The following is a 9806-nucleotide window of genomic DNA, read 5'->3' on the forward strand; positions in this document are numbered from 1 at the left end:
AGAACATCACCATCACAAACTACATGAGGAAGATCACTGTGTTGGGCTGGGGTGAGTTACAGCTACAAAACATTAAAAACTTCAAATGTATACTCAAGTTTCAAGAAAAAAGAAAATATATTGCACAAGTCATCTGAACTACTATCATGGTACATTTATGGTGTTTTTGTCCTTTTCCTAAACTGTTCCTTTTAAGGGGTCATCAGATGCCACAAGCAGATTTCCACAAGTTCATATGATTCTTAAGGGTCTTAAAGAAAAGTCTATAAGTCTAATATACTTTGGTTAAAAATTCTCAAATGTAGTGTAAAAACACCCTTGTACCTTGTCAAAATCAGCTCTGCAAAAAATCAGCTCATTTTATGGCATGGTCCTTTAAATGCAAATGAGCTCTGCTCGCCCCGCCCCTCTCTTCAGCCGTATTTAGCGGCGAAACTCGACAACAAACACGTTATTTAGAAAGGCAGTTTGCAAAGATGCATAAAAACCCTTATACTCACTCTGCTGTGGGTGAAGCTGCATCACGAATAATTCACATGAGCATAGATGCATATTTAGATCGAGATCGGCTCTTCCCTTTTAGAAACCAGTAAATGACGACTGCTATGTTCATTATTACATCCAACAACAGAACACCTCAATCGCTCAATTAGAGTCTTCCTCTGCACCTGAGTCACACAATGGCGATCAGAGTAAGACTGTTTCAGGCGAGGGCGGGGCTAAGGTAAGACACTCATGTCAATCAACTATCGTGGGAGGGGCCTCTGTCTGTGTGACGTCACACCCACAAGAAGCTGAGAATGACCTGATTTAAAAAAGGGGATATTACTTTTAAAACCACTGGGTGGAACAACATGTAAAAGTGAGTTTTGCAAGCGATGACCCCTTTACACTTACTGTAGTATCACGGAGATACTGTTAGTTCTTATTAACATTTTAAATACATTTTATTTTTGTATTTTGTTTTCATTTTAATTGCAATGTTTTAGTAATTTTTTGGTAAGTATTAGTATTTTCTATATCTCTATATCCTTTTTATTACTTTTTATTTTAGCTAGTTAAATTTAATGAAAATGAAATAAGTATTCTTCAGTAATTTTGTTTGTTTTTTTGTTTTGTTCAGTATAATAACCCTCGTCTCTGTGTGATTTCAGCGTGTCCAGCTCCAATAGTGGTAGTTATTATTTCTATTGGAGAGTATACAGCAGTGACCATAGACGCAACGTCTGGAAAAATCACACAAATGCAAGTTGTTCTGATGTCAAAAATGCATAAATATATGCATGTCTACTCATTGTCTTTTTAATTATATTTTATTCTTTTCTAATTACAGGTGCTGGATTACAAATCCTTACATTCACTACATAGTGAACATCGGCTACTACGCTTTAGTTTTCATCTTCACGACAGGAATCTTCATCATGATCGTCATGAAGGTCTTTCAAGCCAGAAACATAAAAGCGACTGACGGCAAAAGGATGACGTTCAGAAAGCAGCTGATGATGGTGTTGAGTTTGTTCCTGCTCTTCGGTCTGACGTGGTCTGTGGCGTTCTTCAGTTATGGACCGATGATCATTGCCTCATATTACATATTCACTGTGCTTAACTCATTTCAGGGTGAGAAACAATCATCAGTGCATTTGGTTTAGTAGAATCCTTTAATTATTCCTACAGATTTCAGCAAATTATTTGAATACATTTTTAATGATTTAAAAAAAATACATTTTTTATATTTTATTATTTTTAATGCCTAATTATTTCATTTTAGTTAAAATGATTATTTAAATTATAAGAAGTTGTAATAGTACTTATACTAATATGATTCATGTAACCAAGAGTTAAACCGAGATAATTATTTTTGGTTAGTTTAAAATTTGTGTGGATTACTGTAATCATGTCAAATGCATTTAAATTAGTTGAAATAAGTCTGATTTATTTTATTTTTCCCAGGCTTTTTCCTCTTCCTGTATTACTACCACATTCGCAATGATGTTGCGGGTAATTTCTCCGATGATCCAGAAAACACTGACTCCAGCAAAACCATCGCTCAATCCAGCATTAATGCTGCGGATAATATTAGTAACTAGCATAATTAAGAGTGAAGACTTTCTTTGTCTTAGACTTTCTTAGATATCCTTTCTAGTTGTTGTTTAAGGGGAAACTGTATATTCTCACCAAAATCAAGGTTAAAAACAACACAAAGACAAATGTTACTACTGAATGATAAAGAACTGTTTAAAATGATATCTATGTTGATTGTTACTGTAACTGTCTGTAATTATTGTGAAAGGATTCAATTGTGCTTTCAATCTCTGATATGACCTGATATTACTGTTGTTCAATTTACTAAGCGTTATAATCATTCATGTGTGATCATGTGTGTGTCAGAGCGACTCAAACAACACACAATGAAATTAATGTTGATACACCTGTTGATTCAGATATTTAGATGGTCATTTCCATTAAAACACAGTCAGAATCCGCTGATGATTTCTGTATTATTAAATAATGTATTCTCTGTTACCTGTCATCATTTCTCATCTGATTGTAATGAAGCTAGAGGTCGACCGATGTATCGGTTTTGCCTTTTGATTTTGCGGTTTTGATTAATCGGCAAAAATCCATGCCGATAGTTTTTCCGGGTTGCGTTCTTTGCTGAAGCGGCTCACGCTCCGCTGTCATAGAGTATGAGAGGTTAAACCCCAGACCAATGTTTAATGTCAGGATTGTTCTCATTTGTATTGATTTATATCCAGCTGATCATATTCTTAGCCAGCAAAGTTGCAGATTTAAAGACGTGACGTGAGAAAGCAAACTGTGTTCATTCAGCCGACAGAAATCCTGCTAAGCCACAGCGCGCCATAGTTTTACATTACATCATATCCGTCCCAAATCTTTGTTAATGTTCATAAAGACTTGACCCTGGGCTGGAAGATTGAGTATTGTGCATTTCAGCAAAATATTTTTATTTCTGTAGCTCTAATAATGTCTGTATGCTTCTTATATAACTATAATTTATGTTTTAGCCTTTTCTTCATGCAGTGGAAGCATGGTAGGTTTGCATCTTGTTACACACTTTATTTCACAATGCCATTTTCCTGTTCTTATTTGAATTTAATAACTGATCAACAAAAAAAATCGATAAAAAAAATTAAGATAAAAATTATACAAAACGAAATTCGTTTAAGAAGGGATTTTCCACAAATAAAAACGTACGAAGTGGTCAAAAATTGTGTCTGACCCTCTCCAATTCTCCCGGCATATTTTCGTCCAATTCAAATCACGTCCTTGATGACATTTACAAATTACACAAAATTATTTTGTAATTAACATATTAAACTGAAACAAAACACAAACAAATAATATTTAAACATAAATGTAAAACAGAAAAGAAAATGTTTCTGAAATGGCTGCAATTAACGATACAAATCACACTTTCTCTTTCCGTTTGATCTGTTTAAACTAATCTTTGCCGTTTTTTTGATCATTCTTTCATGATTCTCAGATGATCCAGAAAACACTGACATCACAATCATTTCTCAATTCAGCATTAATGCTGTGGATAATATTAATAACAAGCATACTAAAGACTGATGGCTTTCTTTGTCTTAGACTTTCTTAGATATCCTTTCTAGTTGTTTTAAGGGGAAACTGTATATTCTCACCAAAATCAAGGTTAAAAACAACACAAAGACAAATGTTACTACTGAATGATAAAGAACTGTTTAAAATGATATCTATGTTGATTGTTACTGTAACTGTCTGTAATTATTGTAAAAGGATTCAGTTGTGTTTTCAATCTCTGATATGACCTGATATTACTGTTGTTCAATTTACTAAGCGTTATAATCATTCATGTGTGATCATGTGTGTGTCAGAACGACTCAAACAACACTGTATGAAACTAATGTTGATACACCTGTTGATTCAGATATTTGCATGTTCATTTACATTAAAAACACAGTCAGAATCTGCTGATGATTTCTGCATTATATAATAAATGTATGCTCTGTTATCTGTCATTATTTCTCATGAGATGGTAATGAAGCTAATTAAACATCATTCTTCCTCATGATGGACTAACAGTGGATTCAAAATTATTAATTGATAGTCAAACTTGTAAATATGTGAATGTCTTTCAATAGACAAAATAATAAAGCAAGTGCCATTTTAAAATCTTGCTAATAACATATAAAGCTCTGAATGATTTAGCTCCTCAATACTTGTTGTATTTTAGTCCTTCACCAGGCGTACACACTATCATTCCCAGGATGACATTATTATTAACGTGACCACTGAGTGGCGCTGTCAATTTAACTGTGATTTGAAGAATATAGGTCGTGAAGCTGATGTTACTGTGAGACTTCCCATAATGTAAGCTTTGGAAATTGAATTGGATTGCCAATTGTGGAGCCAATAAACTGTATGATGATGCAACAGAAGAATGGTCTTCTCGTCTTTATGGAGGAAGTAGCAATGAAACTTCAGAGTAAGAAAGCGTGTCAACCTAATTAATCCGGGATCAAACAATTCTGTAGCTTCAAGTATTAGATTTAGCTCCTACATCTATAATTCAATCTGTTTGATGGACTGTTCTTCTGCATGAATTACGTCAACCAGAAATGGGAACACTTCCTAAAACACCAGATGTTACATTGTAAGAAGAATGGCATCGACAGATTCATCAATGAGAAGGGGAACATAATAGAATGATTCGCAGCTTTCAAGCCCATTTCATGTCACACAGGTGGACAAACTAGAAACTTTAGTTCTGGAGCACTCTACAAAAAAGTGATATGGACCTAATGACAGGACGACAGCTTGAATCATTGAGTTTCAGTATCAGTTTAGTGAGAATATCTGAACACTTTGAGAGGAGTGTAAGCCAGTCTTATAAGCATGAAGTACAAATTAAGAAAAGTAAAACCACAGACATCAATGCAGGCCTTTGCTTTGATCACAGACTGGATGTCTATCAACAGTAGCGGTTCTACATTGAATTGCTCCCTGGGCGAGACTCCCTCCCTCTCTCAATGGAGAATGATTTACAGATCCTGAGCTAACAAGCATCTAAACTTATGTGGTAAGAACTGTTGCTGCAGTATAATGTTACACAGAGCACATGTGATCACAATAGTGAGTGGATTCAAAACGGCAGATTCAACAAAAAGCATATTAAGAGCTCTGTAATTAAATATATATTTTCCTCCTTGTGCCAGCTATTGAGATGAGCAGCTCTGTGAAACAGCCAATCAGAGCAGAGCTCATCATTAATATTTAGGAACCTTCCAAATAAGGCAACAACAGAGCATTTCATTATAGGGACAAATCCTAGGGTTTTAAATGAACCTGTAAAACCATTTCTGGAGATTTTTTGCCCTTTCCTATGCCATATACCTTCTATGTAGATATCAGAGAACAATTTAAAATATTGTAACAATGCATTCTATGGCATTTTTAAGAAGAAAGTCATTGGTGATTGATGTTGTTGCATCATTTTTTTAATGCATGAACTGCTAATGGCAGAAATGTAAATGATCCATGGAATATTCTTCTGTAATAATATGATTTGGTCATATTGCTAAATATTGTTTAGTAGTCACTAATAAAGCTTGTGCTTTCATTGGAATTTTGTAGCTAATTTTAATATAAATATAACTTCTCTACATTTATATCCTTCTCTGTGAGCAAATATGACTTGATAAACAGGACATGAATGTGACCAGATAATAAAGTTCACAGTTAAAGCCCGAATTTACAAATGCTGGGGAACATTTCTCATTTGGCCACCAGAGGTCTCACTCACTCACTCTTTTTTTAACCCTACTTCCCACGAACCCAAATACCTGGACAATTAAAGCCTTGAATTTGCATTCATTCAAAAAGTCTTGTTTGTACTGGCTACAATTCTGAGCGTTCCCTGTCTGCTTCTGTCTTGCCGCTGTTGGCTGTGTATGGATAACTGCTTCTTATCTCTTTGTCACCTAATCTTGACTGCTATTGTTTGCCTGGACTGATTTTATGATTGTTTGCTGCTTACTCTGATCCCCTGCCTGCTTATGACCACAAATGCTGTTCGTCCTCTGACACTGCTGTTTGCACTTTGACCCACATTTGTTTGTACCTTAATCTTACTGCTTCTAAATAAACCACACAAGGATCCCGCTCAACCTGACTCTGTTACACAAACATGATTTGCATGTCAGATCCTGAAGCTCATAATCAAACGGCTTATATGCGGATGGACCAAACTCTCAACTCTTTGGCTCTTTGACTTTATCTCAAGAATGGAATAAAATGTGAACAAAATAAAAGAGATGGCTGTGGATTTCCACTGAACATCAACGGCTCCTCCGTGCAGATTGTCAAGAACACCAAACTCCTTGAATTCCCTGACAGAGAACCTCACCTCAACACCAGCTCCTTTACAAAGAAAGCCCAGCAGTGTTATTATTTGATTATTTAAATCTCCTGTTTAAAAATAGGACTATAAGCACGCTATAGTTGAAATGGTTTTGCTGTCTTGCATTTTCTCTCTTAAAATGATAGATGTCATTAAAATGTGGAGACTAGAAGAAAGAAGTTAAAGCAACCTCTGATTTACATAAGGTGAACATACAGTAAAGCTGCTTGGTTTATATTTCTATGTATGTAATTGTGAGTCTATCTGATACATATTTTAAAATGGTATTTCACACCTGTTGCTGCCATAATAATGACCCATTTCAAATGTTTACATGCTTTTCTTCTCTTTCGCCTTTTTGTTCTTAAAGGAGTATAGTTCACTTCCAAAACAAAAATGTACAGATAATTTACTCAGCCCCTTGTCATCCAAGATGTCTGTCTTTCTTCAGTCATAAAGAAATCATGTTTTTTTGAGGAAAGCATTTCAGGATTTCTCTCCATATAGTGGATTTCTATGGTGCCCCGAGTTTGAACTTCCAAAATGCAGTTTAAATGCAGCTTCAAAGGGCTCTTATCTAGCGAAACAATTGGTTATTTAAAAAAAAAAAAAAAAAAGTATATTCTTTTTAACCTCAATTGCTCATCTTGTCAAGCTCTGCGTCAACTTATTTTGGTTCAAGTTAGGGTATGTTGAAAAACTCCCATCTCGTTTTCTCCTCCAACTTCAAAACTGTCCTACATCACTGTTTTACCTGTTTTCATAAAGGGTGTCTTCTTTGCACGTGTACTTTGTAAACACTGGGTCAGTACTTCTGCAGTGATGTATCTCCCATCTCATTTTCTCCTCCAACTTCAAAATCAACTTCAAAAAGTTGGAGGAGAAAATGAGATGGGAGTTTTTTGAGATACCCTAACTGTCTTGAACTGGAGTACACAGAGTTCACACAGAGCTAGACAAGACGAGTGTTAAAGGTTAAAAAGTATAGAAATTGTCAATTTTTTAAAAATAACAGATCGTTTTGCTAGATAAGGCCCTTGTTCCTCGTCTGGGATCATTTAGAGCTCTTTGAAGCTGCCTTTAAACTGCATTTCGGAAGTTCAAACTCAGGGCATCATAGAAGTCCACTATATGGAGAACAATCCTGAAATGTTTTCCTCAAAAAACAATTTCTTTACCACTAAAGGAAGAAAGCCATGAACATCTTGGATGTCAAGGAGGTGACTACATTATCAGTAAATTTTAGTTTTGTCCTTTAACTCGATGTGATCTCAGGAAGATCTCGATGAATATGTTTGTAGGTTTGTGTCTATGAAAAGTCTAATTTTTGAGAGCCTCTCTAAGACCTATTATAGAAAATAAACCTGTTTCAAACTTCTAGTCTAATTGAAAGTTCACCCGAAAAAGAAAATCTATTATCATAAAGTTTAGTTTGAGTTAAGCATATCGAAAATAAACTAAATAAAAATAAGAAATGTTCTTTTTTTTCAGCTAGCTGAAACAAAGCCTTCTTAAGTCTTTTTTTCCTCCTTTTTCAATGGATTTAGATTTGAATTTTGAAAGATTTTTCAGTGTTTTCAGCATGTCCAGCTCCAGTAGTCATAGTTGTCGTTTCTCTAAGAGGAAATAAAGCAGTGATCCTAAATTTGATGCCTGGGGAAAAATAAAAAATAAAAATAATAATAATAATAATAATTCACACAAATGAATGTCTTTTGATTGCCTTCTTAATTATGTTTAGCTACTTTCTGATTACAGGTGCTGGATTACAAAGTCTTACATTCACTACATAGTGAACATTGGCTATACCACACTTTAAGAATCTTCATCACTATCTTAACTAGGATTGTTCAGGCCAGAAACATAAGAGCGACTGATGGCAAGAGAAAGACGTCCTGCTCTTCGGTCTGACGTGGTCTGTGGCGTTCTTCAGTTATGGACCGATGCGCATTCCCTCATATATTACATATTCACTGTGCTGAATTTATTACAGGGTTAGAAACAATTACATTCATCAGTGCATTTAGTGCATTAATGATTATGACTTTTTATTATTTGTTATAGTTTGTTATCTTTAATATTAATTAGTTTTATTAGTTCTTTTTTTAATAAATAATCATTTAATTTAATTATAAGGGGCTATTAATGGTATACTAATATAATACATTTCACAAAAGTCTGGTTATGGTTTAGAAATAATGCCAATGACTTTAATCATATCTGAAATGTATTTGAATGAGTTGAAATAAGTTTCTCTGATGTTTATTTCAGAGTGTTTCCTCTTCCTGTATTAATACCACATTCACAATGACATTCTCAGATGCTCCAGGAAGCACCGACTCCAACTAAAGCATTGCTCAATCCAGCATTAATGCTGTGGAAGAACAGATAACTTGAATAATTAGGACAGAAGATTTCTCCTAAAATAAAATGATGTACATAAAATTACTGAAACCATTGAAAACAAGTGGCAAATACTGATGAAGATAATTACTAAAATCTTGTAGAAAGATTAAATTGTGCTTTCAAATCTCTGATATGGTCTGATATTACGGTTGATCGATTTATTGAGTGTTACAATCATCCATGTGTGATCATATGTATGTCAGAGCGACTCAAACAACACTGAATGAAACTAATGTTGATACACCTGTTGATTCAGATATTTGCATAGTCGTTTTACTAAGCAGCTAACTAAAATACACACACGGATGTGAAACAGATTTGCTTACTGGAAACACAAACACAAAACAGAAACAGTGAATCTGTCATTATTTAATGTGGATTATATCTACAGATACTCAGATATAGTTCTCAGTTTTTCTCATGTGATTCTAATGGAGCTAGTAAAATATAATTTTATCATTTATCATGATGGACTGACTCATCACTTTCCATATAAAAAGTGTAAAAACATGACATTTTCTGTATCTAAAGCATCAGATATCCACTAATGAAAGGTACTTTTTATTACCATCTTTAAATTGTTTCAAATATTTGTATTCTATATTCATATTGTTTCTCTGTGAGCAAAAATGAAATTCTAAATAAACATGATTTGCATGTTTTTCAACTGAACTGTACGTCAGTGTCCTGTGGCTCATAATCAAATTAACTCATATGTGGACGACTCAAACTCTTTCAGCTCTTGGACTGTGGACTTCATCTCAAGAATGTAAGAAGAAAATGATTAAAGATTTATTATCTCTGTCTGAAGGAATCAAATGTAAACTCTTGTGTCTCTAGCAGGCGGCTGTCTCTGGGAATAATGTCTCGACAAAAGCTGAATTTGCTGTGGCTGATGATCATCTGTTGTTTATCAGCCAAAGTAAGGTCTACAGCGCCTACATGCCAGATAAGTATGTTGCTTTAACAATGCATTTATTAACAAAAAGATAAATAC

Source organism: Garra rufa, chromosome 21, assembly GCF_049309525.1.
Source record: "Garra rufa chromosome 21, GarRuf1.0, whole genome shotgun sequence".
Lineage (NCBI taxonomy): Eukaryota > Metazoa > Chordata > Actinopteri > Cypriniformes > Cyprinidae > Garra > Garra rufa.